Source organism: Lissotriton vulgaris, chromosome 9, assembly GCF_964263255.1.
Source record: "Lissotriton vulgaris chromosome 9, aLisVul1.2, whole genome shotgun sequence".
Taxonomy (NCBI): domain Eukaryota; kingdom Metazoa; phylum Chordata; class Amphibia; order Caudata; family Salamandridae; genus Lissotriton; species Lissotriton vulgaris.
In genome coordinates, this window is record NC_141697.1 from 1155325690 (window position 1) to 1155340014 (window position 14325).

The window sequence follows — 14325 nt, forward strand, 5'->3', positions numbered from 1 at the left end:
ATGACAAAAGTATGGCACACCTGAAGTCATCTTGATTGGAGTAAAGGGTTAACACTTAAAACATTTAATTTGCAAAGGAACAAAATGAGGGGGTTCATTTTGCCATAGAAATTATGATTAGTGCTGAAGAAATAAAAACTTAGGGCACATTTTGAGTGACTTCTCAAATCCTCTTATATTTCATTAAACAAAATTCTGATATGCAGTCTCCCAAGATGGCCACCAGAGACAAAAGAGCCCAAATGTAGCCCAAATATCAGCCAGATGTAGCCCAACTATAGCCCAATGACAGAATGTCCCAGAGTGTTCTAAAGAACAACTAGAATGCTAACAGTCTTACTTATGACAAAAGTATGGCACACCTGAAGTCATCTTGATTGGAATAAAGTGGTAACACTTAATACATTTAATTTGAAAAGGAACAAAATGAGGGGTTTCATTTTGCCATAGATATGCCATAGATATGTTATATATTACCTACTGGCAGTCGCCAGTAGGTATATATAGTTAGGATTTTTTTGAATAGGGATTTCTGAAAATTCTATGTTGAATAACTTTGGCGTTGATGGAGGAAAATGGCACATTTTGTTTCTGAGCGTCCCCTGAAAGTTTGGGGGGGTTTCGTCAAGCGGGGGCTGAGAAAAAAGGGGGGTCCCAAAACGTGTTTTTAACATTGAGTTTTCCATAGGGCGGTTGGACTCACTTTTAGCTCGAACAGCTGAATGGATTTCCACAAAACTTGGCAAAATTGTAGGGACTGGTAGCCCGATGTGCCTTTGCTATGTCTCAAGATATATGCTCAATCAATCAATCAATCGGTGACACTTATAAAGCGCGCTACATACCCGTGGGGTCTCAAGGCGCTGGGGGGGGGGGGGAGCCGCTACTGCTCGAACAGCCAGGTCTTCAGCTTCTTCCTGAAGGAGAGGTGGTCTTGGGTCAGGCGCAGGTCGGTCGGTCGGGAGTTCCAGGTCTTGGCGGCCAGGTGGGAGAAGGACCTTCCTCCTGTAGTCGCTCTTCGGATGCGGGGGACGGCGGCGAGGGCGTGGTTGGCTGATCGGAGGTGGCGTTTGGGAGCGTAGAAGTTGACTCGGCTGTTGAGGTAGCTCGGGCCTTGGTCGTGTAGGGCTTTGTGTGCGTGGGTGAGGAGGCGGAAGGTGATTCTTTTGTTGACGGGGAGCCAGTGAAGGTCTCGCAGATGTCCGGAGATGTGGCTGGTTCGTGGGATGTCGAGGATGAGTCTGGCTGAGGCGTTCTGGATCTGCTGGAGTCTCTTCTGGAGCTTGGCGGTGGTCCCGGCGTAGAGGGCGTTGCCGTAGTCCAGTCGGCTGGTGACGAGGGCCTGGGTGACGGTCTTCCTGGTCTCGGTGGGGATCCACCAGAAGATCTTCCGTAGCATGCGTAGGATGTTGAAGCATGCCGAGGAGACGTTGTTGACTTGCCTGGTCATGGAGAGGGAGGAGTCCAGGATGAAGCCCAGGTTGCGTGCATGGTCTGTCGGTTTGGGTGCGGTGCCCAGGGCGGGAGGCCACCAGGAGTCGTCCCAGGCGGAGGGAGAGGAGCCCAGGATGAGGACCTCCGTCTTGTCCGAGTTCAGTTTCAGGCGGCTGGTCGTCATCCACTCGGCTACCTCTTTCATCCCTTCGTGCAGGTTGGCTCTGGCGGCGGCGGGGTCGTTGGTCAGGGAGAGGATCAGCTGGGTGTCGTCAGCGTAGGAGATTATGCTGAGGTTGTGTTTGCGTACGATGGCCGCGAGGGGGCTCATGTAGACGTTGAAGAGGGTGGGGCTCAGAGATGATCCTTGGGGGACGCCGCAGATGACTTCGGTGGCCTCTGACTTGTACGGTGGTAGGCGGACTCTCTGTGTTCTCCCGTCGAGGAAGGAGGTGATCCACTCCAGCGCCTTGTCCTGGATTCCGACGTTGCTGAGGCGCCGTACTAGGGTGCGGTGGCAGACCGTGTCGAATGCCGCGGAGAGGTCTAGGAGGATGAGGGCCGCTGTTTCTCCATTGTCCATCAGGGCTCGGATGTCGTCGGTGGCGGCGATGAGGGCGGTCTCGGTGCTGTGGTTGGCTCGGAAGCCGGACTGTGAGGGGTCGAGGGATCCGTTCGTCTCGAGGAAAGCGGCCATCTGCTTGTTGACGGTCTTCTCGATGACTTTGGCTGGAAACGGGAGGAGCGAGATGGGGCGGTAATTCTTGAGGTCGGTGGGGTCCGCTGTTGGTTTCTTGAGTAGGGCGCTGAGTTCGGCGTGTTTCCAGCTCTCGGGGAAGATGGTGGTGTCGAGGGATGTGTTGATGATGTCTCGCAGGTGGGGTGCGATGACAGCGTCGGCTTTGTTGAAGACGTGGTGAGGGCAGGGGTCGGTCGGTGATCCGGAGTGGATGGAGTTCATCGTGCGGATGGTGTCTTCGGTGCTGATCGGGGTCCAGGCGTGGAGGGTGGTGGTGGGGGGTGGTTGTTCGGTCATGGTGTGCGTTGGTTGGTTGTTGAAGCTGTTGTGTATGTCCGCGATCTTGTTGTGGAAGTATGAAGCCAGGGAGTTGCAGAGGTCTTGCGATGGGGTGATGTCGTTGTTTCCTGCGCTGGGGTTGGAAAGCTCTTTGACGATGTTGAAGAGTTCCTTGCAGTTGTGTGCGTTGTTGTCCAACCGGTCCTTGAATGCTGTTTTCTTGGCGGCGCGGATCAGCTGGTGGTGTTTCCGGGTGGCAAGTTTGAAGGAGGTCCTGTTGTCCGGTGTCGGTTCCTTTCTCCAGACTTTCTCGAGGGCTCGGCAGTTCTTCTTGGAGCTCTTGAGTTCGTCGGTGAACCATGGGGCTTTCTTGCTGCCGGGTCTGCTGGGCGGGGTCCTCAGTGGGGCGAGTTCGTCCGCGCAGTTGCTGATCCACTTCGTGAGGTTGTCGGCGGCCTGGCTGGGGTTCGCTGAGCTGGCAGGAGGGTGCTGGCTCAGGGAGGTGGCGAGCTGGTCTGCTGTGATCTTGTTCCAGCTTCTGCGGGCGGTCTGTTGCTGGTGGTGGTGGGTCGTCGTTCTCTTGAAGGTGAAGTGGACGCAGCTGTGGTCCGTCCATTGAAGCTCTGTGGTGTGGCTGAAGTTGATGTCCTTGCTGGATGAGAAGACAGCGTCGAGTGTGTGTCCGGCGAGGTGGGTGGGGGTGGACACCAGTTGCTTGAGTCCCAGGTTGGTGAGGTTGTCGAGCAGGGTGCTGGTGTTGCGGTCGTTGTTGTTCTCCAGATGGAAGTTGAGGTCTCCCAGGAGGATGTAGTCAGCGGAGGGGAGGGCATGTGGGCTGACGAAGTCGGCGATGTCCTCGCTGAATTGTGTGCGTGGTCCAGGGGGTCGGTAGATCAGGGTGCCTCTGAGGGTGGTGTTCGGGTTGGTGTGGATCTGGAAATGCAGGTGTTCGGCGGTGGTCAGGGAGTTGTCGGTGCTGGTCGTGAGACGGATGGTGCTCCTGTGGATGATGGCGATGCCTCCTCCCATCTGGTTGGCGTTTCGGTCCCTCCGGACGATCTTGTAGCCCTCTGGGATGGCGATGGCGATGTCGGGAGCTGAAGAGGCGTTCATCCAGGTCTCCGTGAGGAAGGCAACGTCTGGAGCTGTGGTGTCGAGGAGGTTCCAGAGTTCGATGGCATGTCTGTGGATGGAGCGGGTGTTGAGCAGGATGCACTTGAGGTGGGTACTGCTGGTGTTCGGCTTGGTGGGTGCTGGTGCGAGGCAGGTCCGGATGCAGGTGAACTTGCAGGCGTGGCAGCTGAAGGGTCCGTGGGTACGTCGTGGAGAGGCTTGATGGCATTCTGGGAGTCGGCCGGTGTTGAGAGCGGTGAGGGTGGCGGCGGAGTACGTCAGGCGGGTCGGTCGGGGTCTTCGTGGGCCAGGGGTCCTGGCGCTGGTCGCGATCCGGTCGCGGACGGGCGTAGACGGGCTTACCTTTGGCGCGCCTTCGGCGCACAATCGGCGCGCCCGCTGCGCGTGACCGCTGCGCGTCCGCACGGTCGCCATTTAAGGCGAAGTGCGCGGGTGGGCGGAGCAGCTGGGAGGCGGGAACGGGGAGGGAACAGAAGAGAAAAAGGGGCGGGGCCAATGGCGGTGGCGGGAAGCGAGAGCGGAGGGCGGCGAGGTAGGCGGCCAATCAGGAAGGAAACTGGACACGGCACAGGGGATACAAAGAAATTAACAGGCACAAATTTAGGGCAAAACGAGGAAAAACAGCAAAATACGCGAGCAGACGACAGAAACAGACAAGCACAAATTTAGGGCAAAACAAGGAAAAACAGCAAAATACGCGAGCAGACGGCAGAAACAGACAAGCACAAATTTAGGGCAAAACAACTGGGAAACCAGAGGGGAGCGACCACGGCGTCAGCGAGGCCGGCGGCGAGGCAGAAGGCAGGCAGAGGGGGAACACACGCAGCAGCTGGTGGCCGTGCGGCGCGGGGGTGTCCCACAAGTGCTCCAGTGGTTTTTACGAAAATTAACGTTCAAAAAAATATATATATCTGTGACAGGGTCCCGGTTAGTGCCCCGGTTCGCGTCCCAGACGCGTAATGGAACTTCGCAAGGAGAACCGGATTGGATCTCCGGTGACTGTTAACCTTCTAAACAGTCCGGAGCGGCCGCCATCTTGTCTCTCGGTAGGATCGAGAGACAAGAGGTGGAAATAAACGAAGGGGGAAATGAATGAAAGGGGGCAAGGTAGACCCCTCCTGACCCCCTAGGATTGATGTGGGGGCTATTAAAGGGCCCCGCGGGGCAAAAAAATAAAATAATTTTTTTTCTCGATTTTTTGCGGCGGAAGCGCTACCCGGTATGCGAACCGGGTAGCTCACCGGTAGCGTAACGGGAGTCAGCCATCTTGTGTTTCGGATGAATTTAGTCACAAGATGGAGGATAAACAATGTTGGGAACGGGTATAAGGGGGCACGGGAGACATATCCTGACCCCCTAGGTTTTCTGAGGGTGGCTGAGGAGGCCCATATATGTAAAAAAAAAACAACCTTTTTTTTCCAATTTTCGCACGGTTAGCGCCCGGTCCGCGCACCGGGTAGCGTTCCGGAAAGCGTAACAAGGGGAAAACCAAGGGAAATAGTAAAATAATATTTTAGAGTGCTTTGAGGTAGGGTAGCTCTGAATAGAGCTGCTGTGTTGTGTGGGTGATGTAAGTACCAACATGTAGGTACCAATGAAGAGTCTAAAATTCAATGTACACTATCTCCTCTGTAGATATTTTGTATGTTCTAATATGGGTTATTTAAATGTAAATGTGTGGAAAAGCACTTCATGCTTTAAAGCAATTGTATTTTTGAACTGATTGTTCTTTCCTCTTAGTCCTCCTCTTTGGTTTTTTTCCCCACACTCTTCTTCAGCATGATAGTTGATAAATTCGTTCCCTCAAAAAATGTACATACATAAAAAAATTATATTAAATACATATAAAATATATTTTTCCTTTAAAAGAAGAATACATTTTACAGCTTTTGATATTTTCTATTAAAAAACCATTGAAATTCACTGAAAAAACCATAGGTTATAGACCATATATAGTTAGGAATTAGCATTTACAAAACCTTGAAAATTCACTGAAAAAACCATAGGTTATAGACCATATATAGTTAGGAATTAGCATTTACAAAACCTTATTTTACTCACACAAAACCATTGAAATTCGCATATATAGTTAGTTGCACTAACTATATATCGCGCACCCGCAATCCACTGCTGATCATGTCATATATTACATCATTCATGACATTATCAGTGACATCACTGATGACATCACTGATGACATCTCAAATGACATCACTGATGACATCACTGAAGACAACATCCAGTGACTGTATGGTTCTGTAAAGTTAAAATATGTCTTACATATTGAAGAATGAGTGGATGTATAAGTGTATGGATGAAGGATTTAGTAGGTGCATGACTGACTGTATGAGTGAGTGAATAAATGTGTCTCACTGAGTGCATGGGTTAGTGACTAAACTGTCTTAATTTGTGCATCATTATGTCTGTTGTTCTGTAAACTGCTGCATGTGTTGATCAGTAGCTATATGAGTAACTATATGGGTTATTGATTGGTTGCCCAAGTATTTGTATGGGAGACTGAGTGTGTGTGTGGGTGGCTGGGAGGTGTATGACTCTGTGCATAGATGTGTGAGCAGTTGATTCACTAGATGTATGGGTTCAAAAGTGCATGTGGAAACAGCTGTATGGGCGGTTGACTGTGTGCATGAGTGTATTGGTGAGTGAATGGATATCTCAGTGCTACATGTCAAAGTAAGTACATATGTAAAACACAGTACATGTGAGAGTTGACATATATAAATAACTGTGCATAAGAGCCAGTGAATGTGTGAGTGGCTGTATGGATCATTGTGAACTTGTATCAGGGATTGTATAAGAGAGTAAATATGTGTTAGTATATGTTTGAATAAGTAAGGTGTATATAACTGTATAGTTGAGGAAATGGAGGTGTGATTGATTCTTTGCATGACTGACTAGGTGTGTGAGTAACTCCATGGATGAGTGACAGTCTGTGAGTGTCTGTTTACACTGAGTGTATCTAAGGTTATATTAGAGTCTGAAGAGGTTCATCGTATATTCACATGAATGATGTCATCAGTGATGTGATCAGTAATGTCAAATGAGATGTCATCAGTGATGTCATCAGTGATGTCATTTGAGATGTCATCAGTGATGTCATCAGTGATGTAATTTGAGATGTCATCAGTGATGTCATCAGTGATGTCATTTGAGATGGTTTTGTGTGAGTAAAATAAGGTTTTGTAAATGCTAATTCCTAACTATATATGGTCTATAACCTATGGGTTTTTCAGTGAATATATATATTTATATACTAGCAGACCGCCCCAGCGTTGCCTGGGGCAGAAGGGGGCTGGGGGCTGCATTTTTATCCCGGGGCCAGAAGGTGGCTGGGGCAGCATGTTTTCGAGCGGTGCACCCGCCGACTCCCTCCCGCCCCCCCGCCTCCAGCCTCCCGCCCCCCGCCTCCAGCCTCCCGCCCCCTGCCTCTAGCCTCCCGCCCCCCACGCATCCAGCCTCCCGAGTACCGCCCGACTCCCTCCCGCCCCTGTCTATTTACGTTTCATACCTGACCCGCCGCTCCTCCTCTTCATGTCGCCACCACTGCACCGCTGCCTCTTCATGTCGTCGCCGCCGCTACTCACTGCACCACGGCCCACCGCTCCTCCATGACGCCGCCGCTCCTCCATGACGCCGCCGCTCCTCCTTCGTCATGACGCACGTCGCGTCGTGGCCAGCGCTAGGTCCCGGCCGGCGCTACTTTCAGGGGACTACTTTGTTTTGTAAATTAATTTTTTTATTTTGCCTTTTTTTAAAAATTTATATAGCCTATGTCCATCTACACACCCTGACATTTTCAAAGATGTATCGGGTGTGTAGATTGGCGCTGTGGTTCCCGAGATTACCTTGCCAAAAGGTGCAAGTTCTCTCTTTATAATAGTAGTATAGATATATATATATATATATATATTTACCACCAATTCTTCTCAAAGAAACACTCGCACTCAGAGTAGTATCAAAGATTTAATTTCACACTCTGAGTGCGAGTGTTTCTTTGAGAAGAATTTGTGGTAATTAAATTTACCGGGGGACCTGCCCGGTCTCACTCGCCACTCGTCTATGGGACACGGACCTCGGCAACAGGATTGAGTGTGGAATATATATAATTTCCGCCGTATTTGTAGTGATACAATAACAGCTAATGCTTGTTTGGACTCCTCAGTAGAGAGGTTTCTTAGAAGGGGTTATACTAAAAAAATACTAGAGCAGGCCCTTGTCAAAGCGAAGTACCTTGACCGCTGAAACCTAACCTGCTTTAGATTCCCAAACGAATTGCTCGATCAGACTAATTACCACCTTCAGTTCGCAAGAGAGAGCAATTCATCGCATTATTTGTTCCGAATGGCCAATTGTCCTTACTGACAATATTTTGAATCCAATTTTACCAAATCTGCCATCTGTCACATTTAGGCGAGCACCTTCAATGCGTGATGCCCTAGATAGACCAATGCCGGAAGGTCTACCAAAAAAATCATGGTTCTTTAAAACGTTTTTTTTAAAATGCACCTCTTGTCGCGCATGTACCTTTGCACGAAATTCAACATACTATACATCGGCTTTTAGCGACAAAAAAATTCCCATAAAAGAACACTTGACTTGCAGGTCGGACTTCGCAGTCTATATTTTAAAATGCACCTGCAATTTGGAATATATTGGGAGTACTAAACTCCCGGTGCATCAACGCATTTTACCGCATATACACGCTATTGTGAATAGCAACAGTGATTATCCTGTCGCAAGACATTTTAAGGCTGTTCACAACAACCAGTTAAAAGACCTAGAGTACACTGTCTTATGCTCAGTACCAGTCCCTGGCCGGGGCGGTAACCGTGAACGTTTGCTAAGACAAAAAGAAGCACATCTTATTCTTTTACTCGATACTAGAGCTCCCATTGGTCTTAATCTTACAGAAGATTTATATGTCTTTCTGTAAATCAGTCAAGAATATGAATTATGGGCATCCTAGTTGAACTCGTAAATAATTACATCTACTCAATACCACAACTTAGCTGTAGTATCCTATGAGGTATCCTGGATTTATATCTGTATTGTTCTCTTACGCACTGACTTGCATCTCAATTCTGCAATGTTCTGAATCTAAAATGTAACTTAGAGTTAACGCGAAAAATGGCATTATTATGGTTATTTTCTTTATGTCTCTCTGCTGCTGCTTTCTATAATTGATTTTATGGAGACACTGTTTATTAAGATTTAGCACGTTTTAGTTATGTTTTTTTACAAATATATTTTTTGTTTAAATTTTAGGCCATAAATTGCAACAAGATTTTCTACTGCCAACTAAACTTATCGATTCTAAAGAAAAATTACCTTTGGATTACATCTAAAATTATCCTCATGATATGAATCATTGATGATGGACTTTTTTCAATAAAGATATGACTTGGAATGTTTATTGTTTTTTTGCTCAGTTTGTGCACTATATTATAAAGATTGAGGCCCAGATGTAGGTAAAATAGATTTACCGAATTTTAATTACCGAATTCTACCGATTCGGTAATTAAAAATCGGTAAATCTTAGGGGTGGATATGTAGGAACATCCAGATGTTCCTTTTACCGAATCGGTAAATACCGATTTTGACAAGGGTGCAGGGGGTGTCACTTTGACACCCTCTAGCACCCCCAAAAAAGATTCGGGGGCCATGTGGCAGGCATACTGTCATATGGCACAGGTGTGCATGCACACATGTGCATGCACACCGGAATCGGTATTTTACCATGAAGTTGGATTTCATGGTAAAATACCGATTCTGTAAGGCTTGTGGGACTCAGAAGAGTCCCACCTACATCTCATTGTTACCGAATCGGTAGAAATACCGATTCGGTATTTTACAGATTCGGTAAATTTACCGATCGGTAAATTTACCGAATCTGTAAAATATGTGGCCCTACATACCATTTTGTGAATCTCGGTCGGTAACGGCCGAAAATACCGATTTTCGGCCGTTACCGACCGACCTACATCCGGCCCTTAGACACTTGTCGATTATTTTCAGACTTTCATCTCTTTTACTTATAAGAGTCATAAACCTATATTACAAAAAATGTATATATTGTATATATTTGTGGAGTTTTGGAAACCTACAACCGTAGATAAGATTTAAAAATATTTATGACACTTGTCGGTTATCTTTTTACCTTTTCATACAACATGAATTGTTTGATGTAAATTATGCACATAGTGATTGATTTTCATGAACTGAGCTAACCACTTTACTATGATTTCCATAAGGATAATACGATTGCTAAGGAATTGTTACATTTATACTTGCAATATGGCGAACATTATAGTCCTTTCTTTATTTTCACTACTGCACTTTTTTTGTGTTTGAATCAAATCACCTGTGCACTGATTATAAATTGAGGTTAATCTATGGGGGCGCGTCATGTGAACAAGCTCCTTTTAGGAGTGAAACGCGTCATGGACGACACCATGTCTTTTTATTTCATCGTTGTGAAATAAATACTTATACTTCAATGGAAAATATTGTTGCTGCTTCTTTTCATCTGATTGATTGAGGAAAAGTCAAGTAAAGAGGTCCTCACCTGATCTTCTTTTCACCACGGATTGGTGAAACAGGAACATTGTTATATATATATATATATATTCAACAAAACATCTCCCACGAGAGATAAATGAGTCGCACAAGAACTTGCCTTTAACAATTTATTTCGTGCAGGGCAATAGGACAAGGCATCTTCACCAACATGTTTCGTTTCGCCTGGAAACTTTTTCAAGGTTTTGCCTGCCCCAAACAGTCCGTTGGCTTGCCACAGGTAAGATTTTCAATGTTTTTTTGTCTCTGATGGCTCCGCCCATTTAGGAATCACTTCCCTTGGACCACTGCATTGTGGTACCTGTGGTATTACCAGCGTCCTTGGAGCATATTTGTCCCATTGAGGTCACAAACCCTTTTTAAATCCTCTGCTACGACGTTATGCTGCAGGTTCCCTCAATGTTAGCTACCTTTTGAGACTAACTGAGGGCAAAATACCGGAGTCCAGTCCCCGGGAGCACCGCAAACCCCTAATCCGTATGGCGATTTCTGCAAGTTGGTTCAGGTGCGGGGCTGCCTGGCGCTTCGTTTTGCTGTGCGTTTTCCTCCTCGGCGGAACCAGGCCGACATGTATTCAACAAAACATCTCCCACGAGAGATAAATGAGTCGCACAAGAACTTGCCTTTAACAATTTATTTCGTGCAGGGCAATAGGACAAGGCATCTTCACCAACATGTTTCGTTTCGCCTGGAAACTTTTTCAAGGTTTTGCCTGCCCCAAACAGTCCGTTGGCTTGCCACAGGTAAGATTTTCAATGTTTTTTTGTCTCTGATGGCTCCGCCCATTTAGGAATCACTTCCCTTGGACCACTGCATTGTGGTACCTGTGGTATTACCAGCGTCCTTGGAGCATATTTGTCCCATTGAGGTCACAAACCCTTTTTAAATCCTCTGCTACGACGTTATGCTGCAGGTTCCCTCAATGTTAGCTACCTTTTGAGACTAACTGAGGGCAAAATACCGGAGTCCAGTCCCCGGGAGCACCGCAAACCCCTAATCCGTATGGCGATTTCTGCAAGTTGGTTCAGGTGCGGGGCTGCCTGGCGCTTCGTTTTGCTGTGCGTTTTCCTCCTCGGCGGAACCAGGCCGACATGTATTCAACAAAACATCTCCCACGAGAGATAAATGAGTCGCACAAGAACTTGCCTTTAACAATTTATTTCGTGCAGGGCAATAGGACAAGGCATCTTCACCAACATGTTTCGTTTCGCCTGGAAACTTTTTCAAGGTTTTGCCTGCCCCAAACAGTCCGTTGGCTTGCCACAGGTAAGATTTTCAATGTTTTTTTGTCTCTGATGGCTCCGCCCATTTAGGAATCACTTCCCTTGGACCACTGCATTGTGGTACCTGTGGTATTACCAGCGTCCTTGGAGCATATTTGTCCCATTGAGGTCACAAACCCTTTTTAAATCCTCTGCTACGACGTTATGCTGCAGGTTCCCTCAATGTTAGCTACCTTTTGAGACTAACTGAGGGCAAAATACCGGAGTCCAGTCCCCGGGAGCACCGCAAACCCCTAATCCGTATGGCGATTTCTGCAAGTTGGTTCAGGTGCGGGGCTGCCTGGCGCTTCGTTTTGCTGTGCGTTTTCCTCCTCGGCGGAACCAGGCCGACATGTATTCAACAAAACATCTCCCACGAGAGATAAATGAGTCGCACAAGAACTTGCCTTTAACAATTTATTTCGTGCAGGGCAATAGGACAAGGCATCTTCACCAACATGTTTCGTTTCGCCTGGAAACTTTTTCAAGGTTTTGCCTGCCCCAAACAGTCCGTTGGCTTGCCACAGGTAAGATTTTCAATGTTTTTTTGTCTCTGATGGCTCCGCCCATTTAGGAATCACTTCCCTTGGACCACTGCATTGTGGTACCTGTGGTATTACCAGCGTCCTTGGAGCATATTTGTCCCATTGAGGTCACAAACCCTTTTTAAATCCTCTGCTACGACGTTATGCTGCAGGTTCCCTCAATGTTAGCTACCTTTTGAGACTAACTGAGGGCAAAATACCGGAGTCCAGTCCCCGGGAGCACCGCAAACCCCTAATCCGTATGGCGATTTCTGCAAGTTGGTTCAGGTGCGGGGCTGCCTGGCGCTTCGTTTTGCTGTGCGTTTTCCTCCTCGGCGGAACCAGGCCGACATGTATTCAACAAAACATCTCCCACGAGAGATAAATGAGTCGCACAAGAACTTGCCTTTAACAATTTATTTCGTGCAGGGCAATAGGACAAGGCATCTTCACCAACATGTTTCGTTTCGCCTGGAAACTTTTTCAAGGTTTTGCCTGCCCCAAACAGTCCGTTGGCTTGCCACAGGTAAGATTTTCAATGTTTTTTTGTCTCTGATGGCTCCGCCCATTTAGGAATCACTTCCCTTGGACCACTGCATTGTGGTACCTGTGGTATTACCAGCGTCCTTGGAGCATATTTGTCCCATTGAGGTCACAAACCCTTTTTAAATCCTCTGCTACGACGTTATGCTGCAGGTTCCCTCAATGTTAGCTACCTTTTGAGACTAACTGAGGGCAAAATACCGGAGTCCAGTCCCCGGGAGCACCGCAAACCCCTAATCCGTATGGCGATTTCTGCAAGTTGGTTCAGGTACGGGGCTGCCTGGCGCTTCGTTTTGCTGTGCGTTTTCCTCCTCGGCGGAACCAGGCCGACATGTATTCAACAAAACATCTCCCACGAGAGATAAATGAGTCGCACAAGAACTTGCCTTTAACAATTTATTTCGTGCAGGGCAATAGGACAAGGCATCTTCACCAACATGTTTCGTTTCGCCTGGAAACTTTTTCAAGGTTTTGCCTGCCCCAAACAGTCCGTTGGCTTGCCACAGGTAAGATTTTCAATGTTTTTTTGTCTCTGATGGCTCCGCCCATTTAGGAATCACTTCCCTTGGACCACTGCATTGTGGTACCTGTGGTATTACCAGCGTCCTTGGAGCATATTTGTCCCATTGAGGTCACAAACCCTTTTTAAATCCTCTGCTACGACGTTATGCTGCAGGTTCCCTCAATGTTAGCTACCTTTTGAGACTAACTGAGGGCAAAATACCGGAGTCCAGTCCCCGGGAGCACCGCAAACCCCTAATCCGTATGGCGATTTCTGCAAGTTGGTTCAGGTGCGGGGCTGCCTGGCGCTTCATTTTGCTGTGCGTTTTCCTCCTCGGCGGAACCAGGCCGACATGTATTCAACAAAACATCTCCCACGAGAGATAAATGAGTCGCACAAGAACTTGCCTTTAACAATTTATTTCGTGCAGGGCAATAGGACAAGGCATCTTCACCAACATGTTTCGTTTCGCCTGGAAACTTTTTCAAGGTTTTGCCTGCCCCAAACAGTCCGTTGGCTTGCCACAGGTAAGATTTTCAATGTTTTTTTGTCTCTGATGGCTCCGCCCATTTAGGAATCACTTCCCTTGGACCACTGCATTGTGGTACCTGTGGTATTACCAGCGTCCTTGGAGCATATTTGTCCCATTGAGGTCACAAACCCTTTTTAAATCCTCTGCTACGACGTTATGCTGCAGGTTCCCTCAATGTTAGCTACCTTTTGAGACTAACTGAGGGCAAAATACCGGAGTCCAGTCCCCGGGAGCACCGCAAACCCCTAATCCGTATGGCGATTTCTGCAAGTTGGTTCAGGTGCGGGGCTGCCTGGCGCTTCGTTTTGCTGTGCGTTTTCCTCCTCGGCGGAACCAGGCCGACATGTATTCAACAAAACATCTCCCACGAGAGATAAATGAGTCGCACAAGAACTTGCCTTTAACAATTTATTTCGTGCAGGGCAATAGGACAAGGCATCTTCACCAACATGTTTCGTTTCGCCTGGAAACTTTTTCAAGGTTTTGCCTGCCCCAAACAGTCCGTTGGCTTGCCACAGGTAAGATTTTCAATGTTTTTTTGTCTCTGATGGCTCCGCCCATTTAGGAATCACTTCCCTTGGACCACTGCATTGTGGTACCTGTGGTATTACCAGCGTCCTTGGAGCATATTTGTCCCATTGAGGTCACAAACCCTTTTTAAATCCTCTGCTACGACGTTATGCTGCAGGTTCCCTCAATGTTAGCTACCTTTTGAGACTAACTGAGGGCAAAATACCGGAGTCCAGTCCCCGGGAGCACCGCAAACCCCTAATCCGTATGGC